Source organism: Triturus cristatus, chromosome 1_2 (assembly GCF_964204655.1).
Source record: "Triturus cristatus chromosome 1_2, aTriCri1.1, whole genome shotgun sequence".
Classification (NCBI taxonomy): domain Eukaryota; kingdom Metazoa; phylum Chordata; class Amphibia; order Caudata; family Salamandridae; genus Triturus; species Triturus cristatus.
In genome coordinates this window covers 156,140,362-156,165,908 of record NC_140580.1, presented here as the reverse complement: position 1 = coordinate 156,165,908, position 25,547 = coordinate 156,140,362, and positions in this window count along the sequence as shown.

The window sequence follows — 25,547 nt, the reverse complement described above, 5'->3', positions numbered from 1 at the left end:
GTGTGCTCCATATATTGAGGTATATTCACCAGCATATCGGGGACCTTTCAAAATATATTTTTTAATATTTTTTTTTTTTTAATATATTAAGGGTTTAATTTACCTCTTGACTCATAATTTGGTCATTTTGAATAAGTTTTATGTGCAGGTCATACAATTGTCGCCACAGCCTACTCCGACTTCTTTGAAATGTGCATTATTATTATTGCTTTGTGTTACTTTTAGGTGTTCGTTAGATGTGTCGCCATATCAGCATTCAGATGGTCATTATATATTCTTATTTGTTTCCAGATTTCTGGAACCCACTTACGTTTGGCCTTAATTGTGGAGCACAAGTCAAATACGTTCTTGTAGCCCTGGCCACCCAAGACTACCTTGCTCTAAGACACACATCATTCCATCTTATATAAATTTGGGGGTAAGTCTTTCTTCCCTTATTAATTTTCAGTCTCTTTATTAAGTTCTGGATTTCATAAGACTGATATATTCAACTTGACTTTTATCAATATTATTTTGCTGTCTCTTATACCTCTTTGATATTACCACGCCCTCTGGTATTCTGTTTTGGTATGGTGGATAATGTAGTGTCAGTCACATTTAGTCTGAATGAGGGCTCTATTATACCGTTTTGGGAATCCATATTTGGTCCGTCTAATGACACCTATCAGTTTCGAGTATCCATTCCACAGTAGGACCTGTACCTTTGCGTTTTATCAATTGTAATACCAATATTATAGGTCTTAAAATATTTATATATTTTTATGACATTTATATACATTTCCTCATTAGATTTCTTACTTCGAAAACTTCCATGCATGTGGGACTCGGACACATGGCATGGTGCAACGTTTTTGCCATAAAGTTTTGAATTGGTGAGTGTTGAAATTAATTTCTCTTGGGATTTTAATTTTTGTTTTTTGGAATTTATATTTTACTTCTTTTGTTTGTTTTGATTGTTAACTCATAAATGTGCTTATGGACATCAATGTATCTTTTGTACTAGTGGATGGTACAACGGATTTATCTTGCCTTAGGTCCGATTATTTGTAGTCTTTCCACTAGTCAGATCTCTTGAGACTAGATGTGGATTTGAACACATATAAATTATTGCGTACTGCAATATTGCAACCTATAGCCTGGTGATTGATGTGTCATTTGTATATTGTCTTGGATTTTTTTGATATATGTTTATTCTTTCAGACTGATTTTTATGTTTCTTATGTTTTCTCTGACCTTTGGGGTTGTGACATTCTTATAATGAAAATTTTCTTAATATATGTTTTCTTGTCTGTGGAATACGTCGTTATGTTTTAGTTATATATGTTTATTGTTCATATTTTATACATGTTTTTCTATGTTGTCATGTCAATTGTTTGCAGCCTTGAAGAAGTTCCTGTGTGGAACGAAACGCGTTGGCTGAGTTTCTACCAGTTAGTACATACCCACTCACTGATTCATAGGTCTGCAGATATCTACTCACTCAACCACACAGTCACTCATCAATACTGCCACTGATATATGCACTCATACACCCATACAGACACTCACATACTGCCACTTACCCACAGAGATACTCACACACCACGTCAGTCACCCACAGACTCAATCACACTGCCATCTACTCACCTATACAGTTATACACACCACCTCACTAATTCATACAGATACTAACACATACTTACTGTCTTATACAATTACTGACACAAGCACACACTCATCCATACAGCTACTCTCACAATCACTCACTCAAATATAGTCACTTATATACTCCAACACTCACATATACTGCCTTTCACATATGTAGTTACTCCCACATATACCAATGAGACCTCTATCCCCCACCAATAAAGCTATACACACACTCACTCACCCATATAGCCCCTCGCACTCATGAACCCATACACCCACAAAATCACCCACTCACATATCCATGCAGGGAGTCACAGCCCCCACCTACTCACACAGACACTAAGGCACCCATACAGGTACTCAGATAACCAATCATTAAGCCATATAGATGCTCATGTAGCTACTCACCAACCCATGCAGTCACTTACACACCAACTGACAGTCACACAGATTATTCAATCACCCATGCATTCACTAAGACACATTTAATCACTCACTTATACAGTCAGTCACACACCCACTAAATCATCCATTCAGAGCTCATTCTTCAATACATCTTGTTGTGTATATATATATATATATAACATTCTTAAACTTTATTAGAAACACTTAGTCAATGGATGATGTCATCAGTGATATCATCAGAGATGTCATTTGAGATATCATCAGTGATGTCATGAGTGATGTCACTGACCATGTCATGAGTGATGTAATATGTGACGGCATCAGCAGTGCATTGCAGGGGCGCGAGTTATAGTTAGCTCAACTAACTATAACAGCTGAATTTCTCCCCTTTTGTAAGAGTGAAATGTCAGCCCAACTATAACGTCCCTGAAACCTGTGGTTTTCTTCAGTGAATGTATTACCTACTGGCGGTTGCCAGTAGGTAGTTATAGTTAGGACCGTGCTTCTATTCAAAAAGTGTTTATTGTTTTCCCAATAACTTTGATGCCGGTTGACGAATCTTCGCAAAATCTTCAAAACATATGGCCCTCTCCGCTCAGCTCCTATCCTGAAAGTTTCGAGGTGATTCAGCAAGCGGGGGCCGAGAAAAAAGGGGGCATCCCAAAACGCGTTTTCTCTATGTAATTTCCCATAGGAAACTTTAGATACAACTACAGCCCAAACTGCTGAACGGAATTACACCAAATTCGGCTAAAAGGTAGCCCTTGGTTCAGAAAGAGACCTTTTTTAAATGGTGTGAATCCGTTCAGTAGTTGTTGAGAAATTCAAAAAATAAGAGTCAAAAAATCAATTTCCCATAGGAAAATGTATGCAAGGCTACAGCCGAAACTACTGAACGGATTTTCCCCAAATTTGGCAAAAAGGTACTGCTTTGCTCAGAAAGCGACCTTTTTAAAAATGGTGTAAATCTGTTCAGTAGTTGCTGAGAAAATCAAAAATAAATGTTTCGATATTTAGAGGCACAGTGGATCCGCGCAACCTCCCGATCATGAACTGCATTCTAATTGGCTGTCAACACTTCAAACCAGGAAGTGTTGGCAGCCATCTTGTGCCTCAGTAGAACCGAGGCACAAGAAATCAGTAAAACAAACGCGAAAAACAAGAAAAGGGGGCAGGGTAGAAACACCCTGAACCCCTAGGCCTGCTTAGGGGGTCCCACAAGGACCCCCAGGGTCAAAACATGCATTTAAAAAAAAAATCACGAGATGCGGAGGATCCGTGGATCCAATCGTGAAAATAAAAAAACGAAGTGCGGCCTCCCACGCTCCGTTATTAATTAGCCTCCGGGTTGGCCAAGTGCCGGGGGCATGTAAAAAATATATTTGCAGGGGCCCAGGGGGACCGCCACCCCTGGGGCTTTCTATAAATATTTGCGGTGGGCACACAGCCCCCCTCGCAGCACCGGGGACTGCCACCCCCCGGGGCTTGTATGTTAAATGGGTGTGGGGTCTCCAAGGCCCCCCAAGCCTTGGGGACCGCCACTCCCGGGGCTTTCTTTACCTGTGTGGGGTTGTGGGGGGGTTCGAGCCCCCCCACATGCCCCAGGGACCGCCACCTCCCCGGGGCTTTGCTAATGTTGGGAGGGGGGCTGCACGGCCCCCCTCCTGGAGCCAGTGATGGCCCTGGGGACTGCCAACCCCCAGGGCCAGCTCCTGCAGTGTCCCGGGGTGCCCACCCCTGGGACACTGCTGTTTGCAATGACAGGGCGGGGGCCTCGCGGCTCCCGCCCTGTCATTCCAAACTCTGGTTTGGGTTTTGAAAGCGAGAGGAATCCAAACCACATTGCTTTTCCACACAGGGAGCTGCATCTTAGCAGCTCCCATGTGGAAAAGCAATGCTGGCTCCCGCAGGAGGCTGGGAGCCAGCAGGACCGTGGGGAAATTGGGGACCCCCCCATGGTCCCCAATGAGAGGCGAGGCCCAGGGGGATGTCATCAGTGATGTCACTGACCATGTCATGAGCGATGTAATATGTGACGTCATCAGCAGTGCATTGCGGGGGCGCGAGTTATAGTTAGCTGAACTAACTATAACGAGGGAATTTCTAGGGTTTTGTACAAGGGAAATGTCCAGGTAACTATAACGCCCCTTAAACCTATGTTTTTTTCAATGAATTTCTAAGGTTCTTTAAGTTCTTTATTCCTAACTATAACGTGCATGAAACCTATGTTTTTTTCAGTGAATTTGAAAGGTTTTTTAAATGCTAATTCCTAACTATAACATACCTGAACCCTATGGTTTTTAAGTGAATTTCAAAGGTTTTTTAAATGCTAATTCCTATCTATAACTTATCTCTAAAGCTATGATGTTTAATGATTTTCCTAGGATTTCTAAATCTTTATATTTCAGTGTGTCAATTCCTTTAATTTTTTTTTCAATTAATTCTTTTAAAAATTAAAAAAATATTGTTTTTAATGATTTTTTGTTTTTAAATTGTAAATTTATTGAAACAATTTTTTATATTTATTTTATATTTTTTAAACCATATTTTTAATACTTTATTTATTTTTTTACAATTTTGGGGGATTCGCGCACCCTATGCGCACCTTTCTCGATCCCTGCGCGGAACATAATCGCCATCTTACAAGTGTAGTGTAGGATCCGCATACGGTATGCGTTGGGTACGTATTTTTGTGCGCGATTACTATGCGACCGGTACGCGACTTCAAGCTAATGCGCAATACGTATGAAGCACGTTACGCGACGCTCGCCAAATGTAGACATTAAATGGATTGGACAGAGAGGGTTAAAGTGGCACCAATTGATGCCATTGGTAAAATCCTTTATGCATCTCCAACACCCTGACCTCATAATAGTGCACTGTGGTGGCAATGACGTAGGCACTTTGACTGGGGTAGGTCTGGAAATGCTTATGAAGGACACCTTTGCAGAATTGATTTCACTTTTTCCCAAAACTGCCTTTGTGTATTCTAACATATGCCAAAGGCAGAAATTGAACTGGTCCAATCATTTTTGTCCACAGATTGAGAAAGCTGGGAAAAATGTGAATAAATCTGTTTCTGCTTTTCTCCGAGACTATAGAATGGGGTCCATTTACAATAACAATCTGCGCTTTCATATGCAAGAGATGTATAGGAGAGATGGAGTACACTTTACTGATGAAGGAAACAGAGTCTTCCTCAACAACTTCAGACTCTGTATAGGTACTTACTTATAAGTATCAAAAACTCTCAATGAACACAACGGCTCTTTTTAGAGCCACTCAAGAACAAAACACTTAAGCTTGATGTTTATTTCCAAAAAATTTCATTTTTTTTTCCTTGGAGTAGCGCACCCAACGCGTTAGGAACTGCACACCCTACGCGAGAGAAATCGTGCACCCAATGCGTTAGGATGCGCGACTCCTAATTTTACCGTAAAAAAAAAATAGCCCCTATCAATAATTTTTATTTATCCCCGGGGACCCCATCCCCCGGGGTTTATTAAAACACGTTGGGAAGCGTGGGGGGAGCCCCAACGCCCCCACGGTCCCAGCCGGCTCCCCACGTCCTTCGGGAGCTGGCATTGCTTTTCCACATGGGAGCTGCTGACATGCAGCTCCCGTGTGGAAAAGCAATATCGTTTGGATTTTGAAAGAGAGAACAGTTTTCCCTGCTCTCTCTTTCAAAATCCAAACAAAGTTTGCTATGGGAGGGCGGGAGACTCCCATCCTCTCATAGCAAACAACAGTGTCCTGGGGGTGGGCACCCCAGGACACTGTAGGAGCCGGCCCAGGGGGGTGGCGGTCCCCAGGGCCCTCGAGGGCTCCAGGAGGGGGGGCACGCAGCCCCCCTCCCTCAAACAATAAAGCCCCGAGGGTGGTGGTCCCCAGGGCTGGGGGCCCCCCCTGGGCCCCCCATTAATTTTGACAGATTTTGCCCCGGGATTTGGCCCCCCGGGGGCTAATTATTAAGGAAGCGCAGAAGCCCGCGCTTCGGATTTGTTTGTTTTTTCCGGACAGATCCGCGCACCCTGCGCGCATTTTGCTGTTTAAAAAAAAAAAGGGGGCCCCCGGGGGGTCCTTCTGGGACCCCCTAAGCAACACTAGAGGGTCAGAGTATTTCTACCCTGCCCCCTTAACATCTTTCACACACTTATTTCCCTTACTTAATCAGCCTCGCTTCTACCGAGGCACAAAATGGCTGCCAACAGTTCCTGGTTTCGAATGTTGACAGACACTTGACAGCCAATTAGCATTCAGCGTGTGATCGGGAGAGTGCGCGCACGGTTCGCAGAGGGTGCGCTTAGGGTGCGCATAGGGTGCGCGGATCCTCCAAGGCCATAGATATATAGGTACTTTTAACTCTAATTTTCGCAGGAACTACTGAACAGATTACACCATTTATGCAAAAGGCACGAGTCTGAACTGAGGACTACCTCTTTGCCAAATTTGGTGTAATTCCGTTCAGCAGTTCGGGCTGTAGCTGCATCAGGAAAACACGTTTTGGGACCCCCCTTTTTTATTGGCCCCCGTTTGACGAATCACCACGAAACTTTTAGGATAGGAGTGGAACGGAGCTGGCCAAAAGTTTGGAAAATTTTGCGACGATTCGTCAACCGGCGGCAGATTTATTGGGAATAGAATGTTGCGGATTTCCTATGGAAAATAGGTCCTAACTATAACTACCTACTGGCGACCGCCAGTAAGTAATTAATATATATATATATATATATATATATATATATATATATATATATATATATATATATATATATATATATATATATCCAACAACGAAGGTGCCTGCTATGGAAGAGCCCACAACCGGTGAGTATTAGAGCTGAAAATTCTTTATTGAAGGCACTGCATGCAGAGAAAAACTCGATGACCTCAAAGGAGTAAAGTCTTGCTTCCCGACGCGTTTCGTGCTCAACAGCACTTAGTCATGGGCTGCATGCTCAAAGTTCGGAAACGCGGCAAAGCGCAATTTAAAGGCATCAGCATTGACAAAAATCCCGCCTCAGTGGGCGTGGCCACCGTCAGTGGCATCTTGGATCTTGTAGTCTGTGCTTAGTTTTACCCCAGTGGGCTGCATGCCGCTTTCCAAACTAATGAAGTTTAATGGATCCCAAGTGGGTTATGTACATCAGTCCTCGCTGCTGCAACGGAATGATCCTTCAGTGAACAGCCACCAGCTTCCTTTCGCCGGAGGGTCGAGTGATACTCCAGCAGGTCTGTAGCACAGCAGGGCTCTTCCGCGGTCCAGGCGGAACCGCCATACATCCAACAACGAAGGTGCCTGCTATGGAAGAGCCCACAACCGGTGAGTATTAGAGCTGAAAATTCTTTATTGAAGGCACTGCATGCAGAGAAAAACTCGATGACATCAAAGGAGTAAAGTCTTGCTTCCCGACGCGTTTCGTGCTCAACAGCACTTAGTCATGGGCTGCATGCTCAAAGTTCGGAAACGCGGCAAAGCGCAATTTAAAGGCATCAGCATTGACAAAAATCCCGCCTCAGTGGGCGTGGCCACCGTCAGTGGCATCTTGGATCTTGTAGTCTGTGCTTAGTTTTACCCCAGTGGGCTGCATGCCGCTTTCCAAACTAATGAAGTTTAATGGATCCCAAGTGGGTTATGTACATCAGTCCTCGCTGCTGCAACGGAATGATCCTTCAGTGAACAGCCACCAGCTTCCTTTCGCCGGAGGGTCGAGTGATACTCCAGCAGGTCTGTAGCACAGCAGGGCTCTTCAGCTGAAAATTCTTTATTGAAGGCACTGCATGCAGAGAAAAACTCGATGACATCAAAGGAGTAAAGTCTTGCTTCCCGACGCGTTTCGTGCTCAACAGCACTTAGTCATGGGCTGCATGATGTCATCGAGTTTTTCTCTGCATGCAGTGCCTTCAATAAAGAATTTTCAGCTCTAATACTCACCGGTTGTGGGCTCTTCCATAGCAGGCACCTTCGTTGTTGGATGTATGGCGGTTCCGCCTGGACCGCGGAAGAGCCCTGCTGTGCTACAGACCTGCTGGAGTATCACTCGACCCTCCGGCGAAAGGAAGCTGGTGGCTGTTCACTGAAGGATCATTCCGTTGCAGCAGCGAGGACTGATGTACATAACCCACTTGGGATCCATTAAACTTCATTAGTTTGGAAAGCGGCATGCAGCCCACTGGGGTAAAACTAAGCACAGACTACAAGATCCAAGATGCCACTGACGGTGGCCACGCCCACTGAGGCGGGATTTTTGTCAATGCTGATGCCTTTAAATTGCGCTTTGCCGCATTTCCGAACTTTGAGCATGCAGCCCATGACTAAGTGCTGTTGAGCACGAAACGCGTCGGGAAGCAAGACTTTACTCCTTTGATGTCATCAAGTTTTTCTCTGCATGCAGTGCCTTCAATAAAGAATTTTCAGCTCCAATACTCACCGGTTGTGGGCTCTTCCATAGCAGGCACCTTCGTTGTTGGATGTATGGCGGTTCCGCCTGGACCGCGGAAGAGCCCTGCTGTGCTACAGACCTGCTGGAGTATCACTCGACCCTCCGGCGAAAGGAAGCTGGTGGCTGTTCACTGAAGGATCATTCCGTTGCAGCAGCGAGGACTGATGTACATAACCCACTTGGGATCCATTAAACTTCATTAGTTTGGAAAGCGGCATGCAGCCCACTGGGGTAAAACTAAGCACAGACTACAAGATCCAAGATGCCACTGACGGTGGCCACGCCCACTGAGGCGGGATTTTTGTCAATGCTGATGCCTTTAAATTGCGCTTTGCCGCGTTTCCGAACTTTGAGCATGCAGCCCATGACTAAGTGCTGTTGAGCACGAAACGCGTCGGGAAGCAAGACTTTACTCCTTTGATGTCATCGAGTTTTTCTCTGCATGCAGTGCCTTCAATAAAGAATTTTCAGCTCTAATACTCACCGGTTGTGGGCTCTTCCATAGCAGGCACCTTCGTTGTTGGATATATATATATATATATATATATATATATATATTTTTTATTTTTTTTATTTTTTTCCAAAAATTTGTATATCGCCAAGCAAAATAGATGCACTCTCAGGAAACAACAAGTACGCTTTTCTGCAGTTACGTCTTGCTCACAAGTAACTGCCGAAACGCGTAGTGTGGAAGCTAATAAACCTTCCTGATATACTTATTCCGTTGTTTCCTGAGAGTGCATCTATTTCGCTTGGCGATACGAATTTTGGAAACTAATTTACCGGGTCCTCTCCCGGTGAATGCACCACTCTCCACGGGTCCGTGGTCTTAACACAAGCAACTGGATTTGGATAGATAGATAGATAGATAGATAGATAGATAGATAGATAGATAGATAGATAGATAGATAGATAGATAGATAGATAGATAGATAGATAGATAGATAGATAGATAGATAGATAGATAGATAGATAGATAGATAGATAGATAGATAGATAGATAGATAGATAGAAATTAAGTGCGCTCTCAGGACAATCGAGATCCGAAAAAGGAGTAAACTTGCAAAAAGCATTTAATTACTCAAGCGCATTATCATAGCAGTCACATATATGTCCAGCTCTGTTTAGATGAATTGTAATAGATGTTTTACTTTTCCATCATGGCTGCCACTGTTGCTTGATACACCACTTCCTGTGTATTTGTTCCATGTGATGTTATATAAGCCAATCATGTGTTTTTTGCACTTCTACATGTGACCAAGACTACGGCTGTAGTCGACACGCGTCGTGTAATTAAACGCTTTTTTCAAGTTTACTCTGTTTCAGATCTCGATTGTCCTGACAGCGCACTTAACTTTGACTTTGTTGGATATTATTGCCAGTACACTCTGCCGGCGTGTGCACCACTTCTCATGGGTCCCCGTGATACTGGAAGGAGCTTTGTTTCGAGGAATATATATATATATATATATATATATATTATCTACTGGCGGTCGCCAGTAGATAGTTATAGTTAGGACCGTGTTTCCATAGGAAATCCGCAACATTTTATTTGGAATAACTTTGGCGCCGGTCGACGAATCCTCGTGAAATTTTCAAAACTAATGGGGCGCTACGCTCCGCTCCTACCCTGAAAGTCTCGGGGGGATTCGTCAAGCGGGGGCTGAGAAAAAAGGGGGGTCCCAAAACGCGTTTTCCCCATGCATTTTTCCATAGGACCTTTAGAGACAGCTACAGCCCGAACGGCTGAACAGAATTACTTGAAATTTGGCAGAGAGGTAGTCCTCAGGTCAAGGATGTGCCTTTTGTAGGTCTGGTGTAAATCTGTTCAGTAGGTCCTGAGAAAATAGCATTTAAATCAATATATATATCTGTAAGCGCGCTCCGTGCGCTTACCGTAAGCTTACCGTACGCATACGGTGCCGTGCGCGAGCTCAATTCTGATTGATGGTTACTTGACTGTAAACATTCGAATCGGTCGAAATCAGGAAGTGTCGGCCGCCATTTTCTTTCTCTCGCACTGAGAAACAAAGGTGGGGAACGTGAAACGGGGGCAACGAAGAGAGTTGCAGACCCCCTAGTGTTTGTCACAGGGTCCAAGAAGGACCCAAAAGTACGAAAAATAAATGTAATAATTTTAAAAAAAAATCGCGGGGTACGCGTACGGTAAGCTTACCGTACGCGCACGGCAAAAAAAAATAAATAAAGAAGTAACAATCACATTTATTAAATAAATTAAAGGACCCACAAGGGAGAAAAAAACAAATGTTACTGCGTAAAAAAATGCGATGCGTGCATGGCATGGACTGCGCAACGTGGGCGCTCGGTGCGCGAAGCGCACCGTGCGCCCACAGCACGCGCACGTTGCGGGAAGCGCACCGTGCGCGCAGGGTGTGTGCATAGTGAAAAACCAGAAAAAAAAATAAAAAATAAATACATAACTTAGCATTTAAAAAAACGTACAAATTCACTGAAAAAACCCTAGGTTTCACACACGTTATAGTTAGAAATTATCATTTACAAAACCTTGCAAATTCACTTAAAAAACCATAGGTTTCACACATGTTATAGTTAGCTGTACATTTCACTCGTAAAAAACCAATGAAATTCCACGTTATAGTTAGATCAGGTAACTATAACTTGTGCGACCGCAATCCACAATGTGTAATTTCAGATGTCATCATTGATGTCATGAGTGATGTCACTGACCATGTCATGAGTGATGTACTATGTGACGTCATCAGCAGTTTATTGTGGGCGCGCAAGTTATAGTTACCTGATCTAACTATAACGTGGAATTTCATTGGTTTTTTACGAGTGAAATGTACAGCTAACTATAACATGTGTGAAACCTATGGTTTTTTAAGTGAATATATATATATATATATATATATACACACATACACACACATGGTCAGTGTCAGAGTCACAAGTAATCTTACCTGTTTCTTGCTTGTCTGTTGATTTCGCAGAGACGTTATGGACCAACTTCCCAGTACCCTAACTTACAACCTGTGTTGCTCTATAGACACTAGGCTATTCAGTTGGGATTCAGGGAGGAGGGCCGGATCAGGGACGCTAGCTCTCCTAGTTGTCGACCTGCGTTCTAGAAGTGATAAATGTTGCGTCTTTGTAGTCGTTGTGAAGATACGTTTTGTCTTTTTCAAGTTGAGTGGTTGGTCTTTTAGCAAATGGTTAGTGTGCTCTCTATTATGTCCAACCCTTTTATTCTCCATGACCTGTATTGAAATGAAAGAAATAATATATACAAATACAAAACAAATTCTCTATAATTGTTCTTAAAGCTTTTGAAGCAAATGCGCAAGAAATGTCTTTGTCAAGTCCTTTAAAAAATCACAATGTTCTTAATAACCAAATGTTGTCTTTTCCTTTCAGTCCACCTTCAGCGATAAGCGCCCCAGGAAACTCTTAAGGTAAGTATTGTGCAATTGCTCTTTACTCTCTTGCGTTGGGCGCCGGAACATAAACTTAGAAAACTGTTCACTTAGCTCAATTCTTCTTTCTTTTGCAGCCTCGTGGATGCGGAAAAGCGGCAGAAGAGAAGCTGTTAGAAAAACTGACCTTCCAGGATCGATGGGAATCCCTCGTCGAGGAGCAGGTAAACAGGTCAATTCCTATTCAAGAAGCAGGAGGCAAAGCGGTTTCCAGAAGATGGGTGTGGCTATTTATAGACTTGCCACACCCATGAAAAACCGCCGTTGTTTTACGCACAACACGCAACGTGCGTTTTTACATAAGACAGTTTGACTCGGTATCGAAAGCAATAGGGTGCGGTTTTACTCGGCAATGAAAGCTAAACTTTACTGTTCCGATGACTTTTCCACTGCATTCTGAATTCTGTTATGTACCATTACATTGAGACCACACTAGTAATAACAATTATATAAAACGTGCAGTTTACTCTTATTAACACTCCAAAATCCAATATTAACATCAACAACAATGCCATACCAAATAATACAGTTCCATACACAATACACCATGGTGTGCAGGATGCATGGGACAGGGGTGGGTTTTTTGAGTGGGAAACAAATTTCTATAGGGTGTGCATAATTCAAAGCCCTGAATATACACTCTGCAATCTATGTATAGTTCTTTTAAAGCTGAACATCCATGTTTAGCAAGGGGTAATGAGGGGAAGCATGACAGTCAGTGATGTCTATGACCATGCCATGAGTAATGTAGTATGTGAGGTCATAGGCAGTGCATTGTTGGGGCATAAGTTCTAGTTAGCTCATTTAACTATAACTGCTTTTGTACAAGTGAAATCTGAGCCTAACTATAATATCCCAATAACCTTTGGTTTTTTTCAGTGAATTTCTAAGTTTAAAAAAAATCTATTTACTAACTGTAGCGTCTCTGTAACCTTGGGTTTTTTAGTGGATTTTTCAGGTTTTTAAATTTTATTTCCTAACTATAACATCCCTGTGACCTTTGGTTTTTCAGTGAATTTCTGTTTTTTTAAATGTTTTTTCCTAACTATAACAACCTTGTAGCCTTTGGTATTTCAAGTGAATTTCTAAGGTATTAACATTTTATTTCCTGACTGTAACCTTTGAGAATGAGTGTGTGAGTGAATGCATGAAAGTATCAGTGGGTGTGTGAGTGTCTCAATGGATATGTGAGTGGGTGTGCGAGTGTCTGAATGAGTCTGGGATTGGCTACATAACCTTTGAGAATGAGTGTGTGAGTGAGTGTCTGAGTGGGTTAATCAATCAACCAATTAGTAGTTTGTAGAGTGCGGCTACTCACGTGTGGCACTCTCAATGCTCTGGGGGACTACTGATCAATCTCGGTGTGGAGGTTCACTCGAAGAGCCAGGACTTTGTGTGTGTCTGAGTAAGTGTCTGAGTGGGTCTGAGTAGGTATGAGAGTGTCTGAGTGGGTTTACAAGTGCTTCCATGAGTGTGTGAGGCAGTCTGTGAGTGAGTGCATGAGTGTCTGAATGGGTCTCTGAGTCGTTTCATTAGTTTCTGAGTGGGTGTGTGAGTCTCTGAGTGGGTCTGTGTGTGGCAGAATGAGTGGCTTTATAGTCTGTGAGTGGGTGCATTAGTGTCTGAGCGGGTCTGTGAGTGGGTACATGTGTCTGAGTGGGTCTGTGAGTGGGTGCATGAGTGTCTGAATGGATCTGTGACCGGCTGTGTGAGTTGCTGTATGGGTCCGTGAGTGGATGCATGAGTGTCTGGGTGAGTATCGTAGTAAATCTGTGAGTGTCTGAATGGGTCTGTCAGTGGGTGTGTGAGTGCCTGAGTGTGTGAATGGGTATCTTAGTGACTGTGTAGGTGTGTCTGTGTCAGTAGCTGTGTGAGTGACTAAGCCACAAAGGAACCACATCTGCCCTTTTACCCAACAAGAGTCCACAGTTTTGCACAAAATGTCTACTCAAGTGGTGTTCTTTCTACTCATTAATTTCTATGTGCTCCCTCCTTAGGTAAATGCCCAGTATACACTATACACTACTGCTGCATAATGGAACACCAGAACATTTCACCAGTGACCTTGTGCGTGTTTAGGCAATGTGATTGTTCCTGGTGCACCTTCATCAAGAAATATGTGATAACAAGAATCCTCCTATCACAAAGACGACAAGACTACAAAGAAGTAAATCTCCTCCAAACAAGATTCCTTGCTCCTAACTATATGAAGTAAGTGATTCTTTTTTTGGTGGTGATGCCCTTATATTCCTTGGCATCAAGAACTCCTTGCCCAAATCTGAGGGAATCGAACTGGGGTGGTGCTTGTTAAGCTGTCCATCACCCAGGCAAAAGGCAGGAAGACCTATGCATACTACCAAGGTGGACAGGACCAATTGGGAAAGCTTTCAAGTGATTTGCACATTTCCATAATCGTACTAATTTAAAGGACTCTGCTCTCACCAGGACAAGACAACAAAGAACCCACTCATCACAGTCACATACAGATTGCGCTCTAATAGATCAACGATGCATTAACCACTTTGAAGCATTTCAGATAATTTTTGATTATGTAACTATCAAGAAAACACACTTGCTTTGCCTTTGTCAAACTCAGGAGTTAGGATGATTTGTCCTTTACAGAAGTGGAGCTTCATCAGGGGCATCTACTATGTTTCTATTTGAAAGTGCCTCTCATTGAGTGCCTCTCATTGAGGCGCTCTAATAGATCAACGATGCATTAACCACTTTGAAGCATTTCAGATAATTTTTGATTATGTAACTATCAAGAAAACACACTTGCTTTGCCTTTGTCAAACTCAGGAGTTAGGATGATTTGTCCTTTACAGAAGTGGAGCTTCATCAGGGGCATCTACTATGTTTCTATTTGAAAGTGCCTCTCATTGAGGCTTAATTTTTGTGAAAATGAGCATCAGGGTCAAAGCAGTCCAGGGACACCATCACTCAGGGTCTGGCCTCAACCAAATGGGGAGAGGGGCTGCGTGTCTCTCTTCCCCAGGCTAAAACCCATTCAACAGGGCCCGGCTGAAATGTAATGGGGCGGGGGCTGCCTGGCCTCCCTCCCAAGGCCCCATGTGTCCCTGGGTGTCCTGGTCCCACTCAGGGCACCCAGTGTGCTATGGGACCAGAGGCCCCCCATTGTCCCAGCCCGGTCTCCGCCTTCTGAGAGAGCCAGCACATAGGAAGCAGCTCTCTGTGTACGATGTCCGTGGGCAGGGAAAGAGATGGAAACTCTGCTTCCGGCAAGCATGAGCATTTTGACAGCTCCCACTTGGTGGAAGTGTAGTGTTTGCTTTTGCTAGATGGGAGCTGTTACAGCACACGCCAAGCAAAAGCAAACAGGTATGTCCCGGGAGTGGGCAACCCAGAACTTAGCGGAAGACGGCCTTGGGGGTGGAGGTCCCCAGGGCCATTATTAGCTCCAGGAGTGTGGCCACGTGGCCCTCCTACTTTGTTCTGCACAGGTGAGGGGAGGTGGTGGTCCCAGGGGCAGTGTATGGCCCAGGAGGGGGGCCGCTCAGACCCACTCCATGTTTTATTTTTACATTTGCCCCTGTGAGGTAGTGGTCCCCGGGGCCGGGGATCCTTCGGATCCCCTCTATATTCTTTAATTTAGCCATAGGGAGGTAGTAGTCTCTGGGCCTTCCAATACCCTTGGGAGGGGGTTTGTGCAGCCTCTCTCTTTTATTAAAAAAAAAAGCCCCAGGGAGGTGGTAGTCCCCGGGTCCCAGCGGGGGTCAGTGCTGCCTGTTATATATTTGTATGTAGCCCATAGGAGGTGGTGGTCCCCGGGTCATAAATATGCCCTTGGAAGAAGGCCACGTGTGCCCCCCTCCATTTTTAATAAATATTGTAATGCCCCCGGAACCTGGCCCACCAGATTATTATTTTTTTAATTCAGCACGATATTTGCAAATATTCACAGATTTTGCTGTGAATTTAAAATAAATGCTGTTTTTTTGCCCTGCCAGGGTCCCTCTGGGGTCCCTCTGGAACCCCGGACCATGGCTAAGGAGTTTGGGTATTTGTACTCTGCCCCCTTCTCCTATTTTGATTTTTGCTAGGGGACGTGGCCTCTGATGACCTCTCAGCAATCTACCAGTGTGGGTCTTACTGGAGGTAACAGGAGGGCTAGTTGGCCCCCAAATACCCCAAAGAACAAAGGGGGCTTCATCCTCAACTAGTACTACCCTAAGAGGCACATTTGCAGTGTGGTGAAGAAAGGGGGCATGGCCACCAAACACCTCACAGCAAACCTAATTTGTGGGGCTTGCTGGAGGTAACAGAAGGGTGAGCTGGCCCCCAAGGACCCTCAATAGCCCAAGAGACTTTTTCCTCCTACTAGTAGTGTTCAGGAGGCACATTTGCAGAATGGTGGAGAAAGGGGGCGTGGCTTCCTGGAGGTAATAGGAGGGGTAGTTCTCACCCTAAGACATCCTTGTGGGCTAACAGCCCCTCCTATTATCTTCAATAAGTACCACACAGTGAGATTGCTAAGAGGTCTTCGGAGGCCACACCCTCTTTCCCTACCACTCAGCAAACAAGGTTTGTGGTGCACTACTGGTTGGGGGATGAAGCCCACTTCACTCCTGAGGGACCTTGGGGGCCAAGAATCCCTCCTGGTACCTCCTGTAAGACCTACACAGCGGAATTCCTGAGAGCTGGTCAGAGGCCCAGCCCTCTTTCTCCAACACTCAACTACTAGTTAAAAAACGATGGAAAACCACTGAAAAAAATCAAAGGTTACAGGAATGTTATAGTTAGGAATAAGCATTTAAAAAACCTTAGAAATTCACCAAAAAACTAAAGGTTACAAAGACGATAGATTGAAAATGGAATAAAAAAACCTTAGAAATTCACTGAAAAAACAAAAGTTAGAGACATTATAGTTATGCTCAGGTTTCTCTCATGCAAAACCAGAGAAATTCAGCAGGTATAGTTACCTGAACTATAACTCCCACTCCCACAATGCACTGCTTAGGACCTCACATATTACATCACTCATGACATGGTAAATGAAATAATTTTATTGCAAATTTTAAGGTAAAATTATGAATGATGTCACAGAGGATGTTATTACTGATGCAAAATGGGGGGTAAGTAGTAGTGAATGATGAGTGCGAGAGTCATAGTTACCTTAGGGCACAAATTTTAGTTTCTTGAAAAATGTATAACTATAACTTTTGAATTTCTATGGTTTTGTGCATGTAAAATATGAACCTAACTATAAAGTCCATATAACCTTTGCTTTTTAAGTGAATTTCTAAGGTTTTTTTACATTTTATTTCCTATCTATAACATCCCTGTAATCTTTGTTTCTCTCGGTGAGTTGCTAGTTTTTTGTAATTTTAGGTAATATTGAATTACCTTATGTTAATCCAACCCCGCCACACATGCCCTATGGCTGTGTGTAGCAGGGGTTGGCCACAGGGTATGCAGTCAACCCCCGTAGGTCCCTGAACTACATGCCATGCATGGCCTTTGGCTGTGCACGGCAGGAGTTGGCTTTTTGATATGAGCAACAGGCATTGGCTGCAGAACCTGGCCTATGGCCAACACCTCGTAGGCACCCAACCCTGCCTCATGCCTGCAGCCATCCCCTGTGGCCAACTCCCCTAAGGCACCCAAACCAGTGCCAGTGTGTGGCCCAGTTGGCCCAGGCCTGGCTGAAGGCCAAACCCTGCAGGCACCAACCCTGCTCCATTAACAACTTTTGGCCATGCACGCTGTTTGCTCAGCTGCAGGGCCTCCCCTGCGACTAAGCCCTCTAGCCACCTCCCCTCAGGTGCCAACCCCCCATTTGCAGGCAACCCGGGAGATGGGCATCCAACCCCTCTCCGTGAGGCAAAAATGGGAGGGGTGCCTCCTGGCACCACTCCGCAGGCCGATTTTGACCCTGGTGACTCCATCGCCCATGGCTTGGCCAATTAGTACAAGGGGAGGGTGGCTGCGTGGCCACCCTCCCTGGGCTGATTTTTGGCCCCGGGTACCCCATATCATGGGTGCCAGCCAATTAGTTCAAGGGGATGGGGCCACACAACCCCCCTCCCGAGGCTGATTTTGGCCCCAGAGATCCCATCCCCTGCCACCTCATGATAGGTGCCCTGGCCCCATCCAGGGCAACCAATGTGCACTGTTGGGAGCTGTGGGGAAGGCCTGAATGCCTCCATAGTCCCTGCCAGCTCTGCCCCTCCCCCTTGCAATAATCAGCCTGGTCCAGGGGAGATGGTGGTCCCCCGGGTCGTAAAGGGCCTGAAATGAGGGTCCGAAACAGCCCCAACCCCTTGCAAACATAGGCCTTGCCCCTGGGAGGTTGCAGTCCTCAGTCTATAAACAGCCTCTATGCGCAACCCTCCCAATATACTTTTTTTTGTTTGACCCTGGGATCTCGCCCACCTGGGGGGCTGAAATTTAAACAAGCACTGGAGACAGCGTTTATTTTTAAATTTTTGCTGAGATTCACACATCTGCCATGATTTTCGCAGCAAATAATGTTTCTTTATCCCCGACAGGGTCCCACAGGGACACCATCACAAGGCCTAGGAGTCAGGGCATTCCTACTCTGACCCCTTCTGTTTATGTCTTAACTTTTTCCTTGGGACTTGGCAGAGTCTGAGTCCCAAGATGGCTGCCAAAACTTACTGGTTGAAGTGTTCACAGCTAATGATATTTCAGCATGAGATCTTTTGGATCAGCAAAGGATTTGCGTCCCTAGATATCTATACTTCTTCTTTCTTAAATAACTCCAAAACTACTTAAGGGATGTACATCAAATGACAACAAGCATTTGCAATGCAATAGGTCTCGCATTAACGAGAGTTTAAGCTATTGGCAAAACAATAGCTTAAACTCTCACAAATGCAAGACCTATTGCATTGCAAATATTCACTTTTTTACTAACACCCATGCGGCGACTTCACATTCATGAAGGCCGCGCTCCTTGTTTTAGACAAGCCGCATCTAAAGAAAGGAGGCTGATCCGACATTAAAATGAAACTGCGGCATGGGGGCTTTAACAAAAAAAAGGCATCTGTTTGTCAAGTTCACAAACTGAATTTTGGGGGGGTAAAAGTGCTAATGCTGCGCTTTCACTTTAATGTCGGCTGTGTACCTTTCTTTAGACGCGATTTGTGTAAAGAAAGGGGCACAGCCTCTATGAATGTGAAAGTGCCACAAGGGCACCAGTAAACAAAATATACAAATAAGCGCAGCTGCTAAATACAGAATGCGCTCCCAAAATAAATAAATTGAAAAACGCGGCCACTATAGTTAAAGCGGACCGCCAATAGTAAAAATTTAAATAAAAGCATGCGGCGTGCTGTGAGGTAGTGGGTGGAATAGGGGAATAGCATTCAATAAAATAGTGCTCACTGACTTATAAAGCAGACCATGTAACAACACTAGTAAAAGGTCCAGTCGTTATGGGAGGTAACAAATGCAGACAAGGCGGTACCAAGCCTAATAACGACTCGGAAGCCATTGTTTATGAAGGACTATGACACATGCCAATTAAAAATATGGGCAGAGAGTGGGCAGAGATTCAAAGCCATACTACTGCATGCCTCGCAGCAGCGAATGCGCTGCCCAGGCTCGACCTAAAAATTGCTATTTCTGTACTGAGAGCTAGCTTTCTGCTAAATTTGGTGTCATTCCGTTCAGTGGTTTAGGGTGTAGTCGTGATCAAAATCCTTTTGGGAAATTGCATGGGGAAAACACGTTTTTGGATCTCCATTTTCCTGAGCCCCTACTTGGCGAATCACCCCAAAATGTTTCACACAGCAGCTGAACTTAGATGCGTACTAGTTGTGAACATTTGATGAAGATTTTTCTAATGACGCCAAAGTTATTAGCAAAACAAAAAATGCTTTTCATATGGAACTAGTGCATAACTATAATATCCTATTTTATATATATATATCTATATATGTATATAATCAATTAATCAGGCGTTTGTTAAGCGTGATTACTCACTTGTAAGGGTCTCAAGGCGCTGGGGGTGGGGGAAGGCAGGTTCCAGTCCATCAAGGAGGGGGTCCGTTGAAGAGCCAGGTTTTGATGTTTATTGCGAAGATGGGAAGCGATGTTGTCTGCCTGAGGTGGAGCGGAAGGGAGTTCCAAGCTTTGGCAGCGAGGAAGGAGAAGAAGCGGCCTCCCGATCTGGTTCTTCTGGGATATATATATATATATTTATGTATATATATGTGTTTGTATATATATATATATATATATATATATATATATATATATATATATATATATATATATATATATATATATATATATATATATATATATATAATTGTTTTTCACTGAAACAAGCAAAGATTAAAGTGAAGTTATAGTTAGGTGAAAATGTTAGTTACAATGTAATGTTTTAAACTATGAAAAAACCACTTAAAGTTCACCAGCTTTAGTAACAAACAAACTATAACTCGTGCTCTACCCATCAGCAATTTCAGTGGATGTTTGAGTTTAAAATGTTAGATTTAAACTGACATTTTCACTTAACTATAAAGTCACTTTAACCTTTGTTTTTTCAGTTCACTTAATAGCAGAGCCCAGGTGATGTGGCCCAAAGTATCTATGGTGTTATGTGACAAAAAAGGCTCATTACAAGTCAATGAAATTGCTGAACAGAGAGCTAGGTAGTCCTCTATCTATGACAGATGCTCTCAGTTATATAGGCCGTCCTTCTCAACTTCTTTTAATCCACTCATGACATGCATATTAATCATTTCTATATTATGAACTCTTGTATTGAGCTGCACCTCATCTGAATCTTTGCCTTTCAAACTATTGGTCTTACACACACCCATTCAGACATGGTTTCACCATACGAAAAGCAATGGCAGTGTTGGTTGAGGTGTAAATACGTGGCACAGTAGGGAATACAGTTCCTGGATGTGATACTGGCAAGCTTCAGGCAATCCACCTAGTAGAACCGATGGCATACTGACATGATCGATATGTGTTAGTATTGTTCAGACTCCATCAGTTACATAATCAATATTGGAATCAACATTCTCATGCCACAAGTCCTTGATCACAAACTCCAGCTCTTTGCTTTGCTGTTGCATGTGTGAGTTTACAACCACAAGCTCCCATTCTGTCCATTTAACATCCCCTGACAATATTTAAGGAGAGGTAACATCATAGACAGTAGACACAGAGTGATTGAAATGCACTGTTATGCATATCGCATGATCATGACTCCTTTTCACATACTTGGGGTTAGGATTGGATGCAGGACATGCTGGTATGTGGCATTGACATTAGGTGAGGGTGTACCAGTCACTTGATACTTGGACGGATATACACACATTTACTTGTTCAGTTTGTGTATTGGCACACATCGGTGAAATGAAGGATATGGAAGATTTTAAGATTATTCAATGCACATATCCTTATTTTCAGCAAACACACACACAAATACACACACCACTTGCTCATGACATGGACAGCAGGTCTAAAGTGACACTCCGGCAAGCTAGTTATCAGGCCATGGAAGAGTACGGCCAAGTGGTGTGTTCCAATAATTGGTTTTACCAGTACACATGAATTTCTGTGCTCTGGTCATCTGTCACAGTGTCAAGGTTAGCTTAGATGGATGGACAGACTTTCTCAGCACCACCATCTACAATATCGTAGTTTATGGCAGTTTTCGTCTCCTGGTATTTTCTTTCATCATGTTGTTGTATTAATTCTTCCTCTTCTTGACCTAATGGTCTTTTAGTGAATTCACCTGCAAGAGCCGGCATCTCTTCTTCAATATCTGCACTAAATCTGGGATCTTGCAGCACTGCCCAACTGTTCACCAGTGATAGAAAAGCATTACCCACACTTGTCAAGCATACATGTGATGGTGCAGGGTTTTATATCTTAATCTCCGAGTGTAATCATTATATAACCCCCCCCCCCCCCCCCCACTGGTCGTTTGGATCTTTGTTCCTTGATGGAATGAGTTTAAATGGAGCAATCATTTCTATCAACCCTTCAGTATCTGCAATTCTTGTGCAATTTAAAGGGATTTATTGAATTCCAATCGTCAGTATTTCAAAATAAGATAAAACATTCGTAAAAATTATTGCTAAAATAGTAACAATGCAGCAAGCATGTTGCATAAAGGAAATTTCCTAATCTAAATTAAATTAAGAATGAATAATGTGTCAGTTCAGAAACCCAAGAAAGAGTTCTGATGAAATAATAAAATGCACATAGCCTTTGTACTTCAAATAAAGAGAATTGTAAAGCTGGAAATTATTCTCAGCTATAAATCAGCAGACATATAGTAAATGGAAATGTGCTCAAAAAGTAATCACTCATGAACAGAGATACGGTCTCAAGAAACCAAGCGAAGGACCTCCAGTATGCGACAACCTACTTTAGGAACACACACTAAAATAAATACAGTGAAATAAGAATCGCAACAGGTATCACATTCTCCATTCACAGCATCCAGTGGGATTTCAGTAAACTCCAGGGAGTAGGTGACTCCCCAGTTGCTCACGTCTTTACAATAGGACACAGAAATAAGTCCTTGAAAAGTACTTCATCCACATTTTGCGGTTCAGACAATTCTTCCCAGGAATCATCCTTCATGTTGTCTCCTCTTCTCTCTGCGAGAACCTCACTACCAGTTGTATAATACAAAACAAATGCATATTCACTATTTAAAAGCAGGCTTCTGCAAAGTTACAGCTTCTGCAGTGGAAAAAAAAACATTTTGTGCAAAATAACATCTCAATCGTGAAAAATAGGCCTTTCAATGTTAGCATATAATTCTGTTAATATGGCATCAACAGATAGGTTAACTTAAGTCATTACATTATGTTACTTCACTTGTATGCTTGCAACATCTAGGTAAGACCACCCACTAAAAAATTGTCATTTATTCTATGCTAGTTATTCTGCATAGATTTTTGCATTTTTCAGTTAACACTTTAGGTGTTCATGACGGAATGGTTCCATCAGGAGCACCAGTGCTCCTGTGCTCATGTCGGAACCATTTCGTCATGAGCACATGCTCAGAAAATCCCTCTACTGTAGACAGAAGAGGAATTTCCCTTTTTTTGCCTGGGGAGTTTGGGGTGAGCTTCCCAAACCTCCTCAGGCCTGTTTAGTACTTTCCTTGCAATGACGATCATGCGCATGGCGCACTATTGTCATTGCAATGAAACTGAAACTGAAACTTAGTTTCAGTTTCTCAGTTTCGGGGCTTGTAGGGCTATTTCAGCCCCCGAGCTCCGAAACAGATGGGAGGGTATTGTTGGAAGGGGGGGAATCTCCCCTTTCCAATGTTACCCTTCCCTAGTGTTTCCCTGCTTGGGGATTGCCCCAGGAGGGTGATCCCCAAGCAGGGATCAACCCAATAGCCTCCAGGAAGGGGTGAACACCCCGTTGAGGGAGGGCCTTTGCTTCCCCCATTTAATTTTCCCAGAGAGCCTTTCTGCCCCCCCCCTGAGGGGGGGGGTCAGAAAGCACCCTAGACGCCAGGTATTTTTTTTTATACGCCAGGGGTGGGTACTGCCCAGAATAGACATGCCAAAGCCCCCACCCTACCCCACCAAAGAAGGAAAAAGACTTTCTGCCTCTCTAGGATGCAGATGGGGCAATAGCCCCAGGGATTTTTATATATATATATCAAAGCTCCAAACTGTCCCCAGTTAGAGATGCACTCAGAAGGAGACTCGCTGTTGAAAGCATTTATTCAGGTAAAAACTTGCTCAGCACGCCAATCTTGAACACAGCAGGATGCCGTCTGCAGCATGACGCGTTTCAGAGCCCTTCGCTCTTTCCTCAGAGGCTCGGCATTACCTTGCGCTAGGACACACCCACTGGTTAAATGCCCTCCAATGGGCTCTTCGAATGAGTAAGGCGCACAGTCTTATGGACTATGTAGTATGTGTCCTTAATTTAGAATCCTGAATGGATGCACATTGAATATCACAGTGTCCAAATGAAGGTCCTAGATGGACCTCGGTGTGCTGCTCAGTCATATATCTTTAGTCCTCCTCTCCACATACGTGCTTGTCTGTATGTCAAGCGCGTGGCCCCCAGTCCTCACGGGGTGGTGCATCTCAACGCGGCGGGACTGCCGCGAAATGTCAAAGCTCCAAACTGTCCCCAGTTAGAGATGCACTCAGAAAGAGACTCGCAGTTGAAAGCATTTATTCAGGTAAAAACTTGCTCAGCACGCCAATCTTGAACACAGCAGGATGCCGTCTGCAGCCTGACGCGTTTCAGAGCCCTTCGCTCTTTCCTCAGAGGCTCGGCATTACCTTGCGCTAGGACACACCCACTTGTTAAATGCCCTCCAATGGGCTCTTCAAATGAGTAAGGCACACAGTCTTATGGACTATGTAGTATGTGTCCTTAATTTAGAATCCTGAATGGATGCACATTGAATATCACAGTGTCCAAATGAAGGTCCTAGATGGACCTCGGTGTGCTGCTCAGTCATATATCCTTAGTCCCCCTCTCCACATACGCGCTTGTCTGTATGTCAAGTGCGTGGCCCCCAGTCCTCACGGGGTGGTGCATCTCAACGCGGCGGGACTGCCGCGAAATGTCAAAGCTCCAAACTGTCCCCAGTTAGAGATGCACTCAGAAGGAGACTCGCTGTTGAAAGCATTTATTCAGGTAAAAACTTGCTCAGCACCAACCGGGTTTTTCCAGTAACACCTTCCTCAAGAATAAAACAGATAACAACTTACCAGCACTCAATATTGCGGGAAGTCTTATCTTCAACCACCAATTGTATGCTTAACATTCCTTATCAGCTATTGTAACCTGAGTAAGAAACCAAAGGGAGTATTCTCATTTTCAATTCAATGAAAACAGTTGATCATGACTTCAATCTTACACACAGAAACAGCTCCGCCACAAGAACTCTTACCTCATATATCTCCTCTATAAATTCAATGCTTGTTAGGCATACAAACAGCACAATCAATTTCAAACGCGGTATCTTGTTCCTTTCCACGCAATCAATAAAACAAGCCATATTAACCTCATATCCCTCATGAGCATAACGATTCAAGCCAATTTAGAGCACAACCTGGCATCACACCATGGCTCACCTCTCTTTATCATCCCCTAATCCAGGCAATCCAAAAAAGTATTAATATTGAAGTCCTCTTCTCATCAGGCATCAATTCTATCGGCCCTTTCTGCACATACCTTCGACCATAGAAACTGAGAAGTTACCAAGGTCATAAATATCCACATAGTAGCTCACTGTGCCACAGTATACACATCATTTCTACAATATTTCAGTTTCTTCAAAAAACATATACTCATTTAGGTGTCCTTTCAATTCTGTTTCTAGAAACTAGTTCATAACAGGATGATCACTGAATCTGGCAATAAGACCCTCATTTACCACTTAATGCCGCGGATATGATACCACAAGAAGGCAAAAAGAGCCCACGCTTCATGTTTTGCACACGGGTGCGCGCATATTCCAAGCCCTCACATCCCCACACTATATGAAGCCCTGATGTCACATCACTTTCCCCACAGACATACGTTGACACTCACGGCAGACCCCACCCATTCATTTTTTATGAAAACCAAGCAACATGTCAAATTTCATCAACGCAGCCTTGTCGAAATA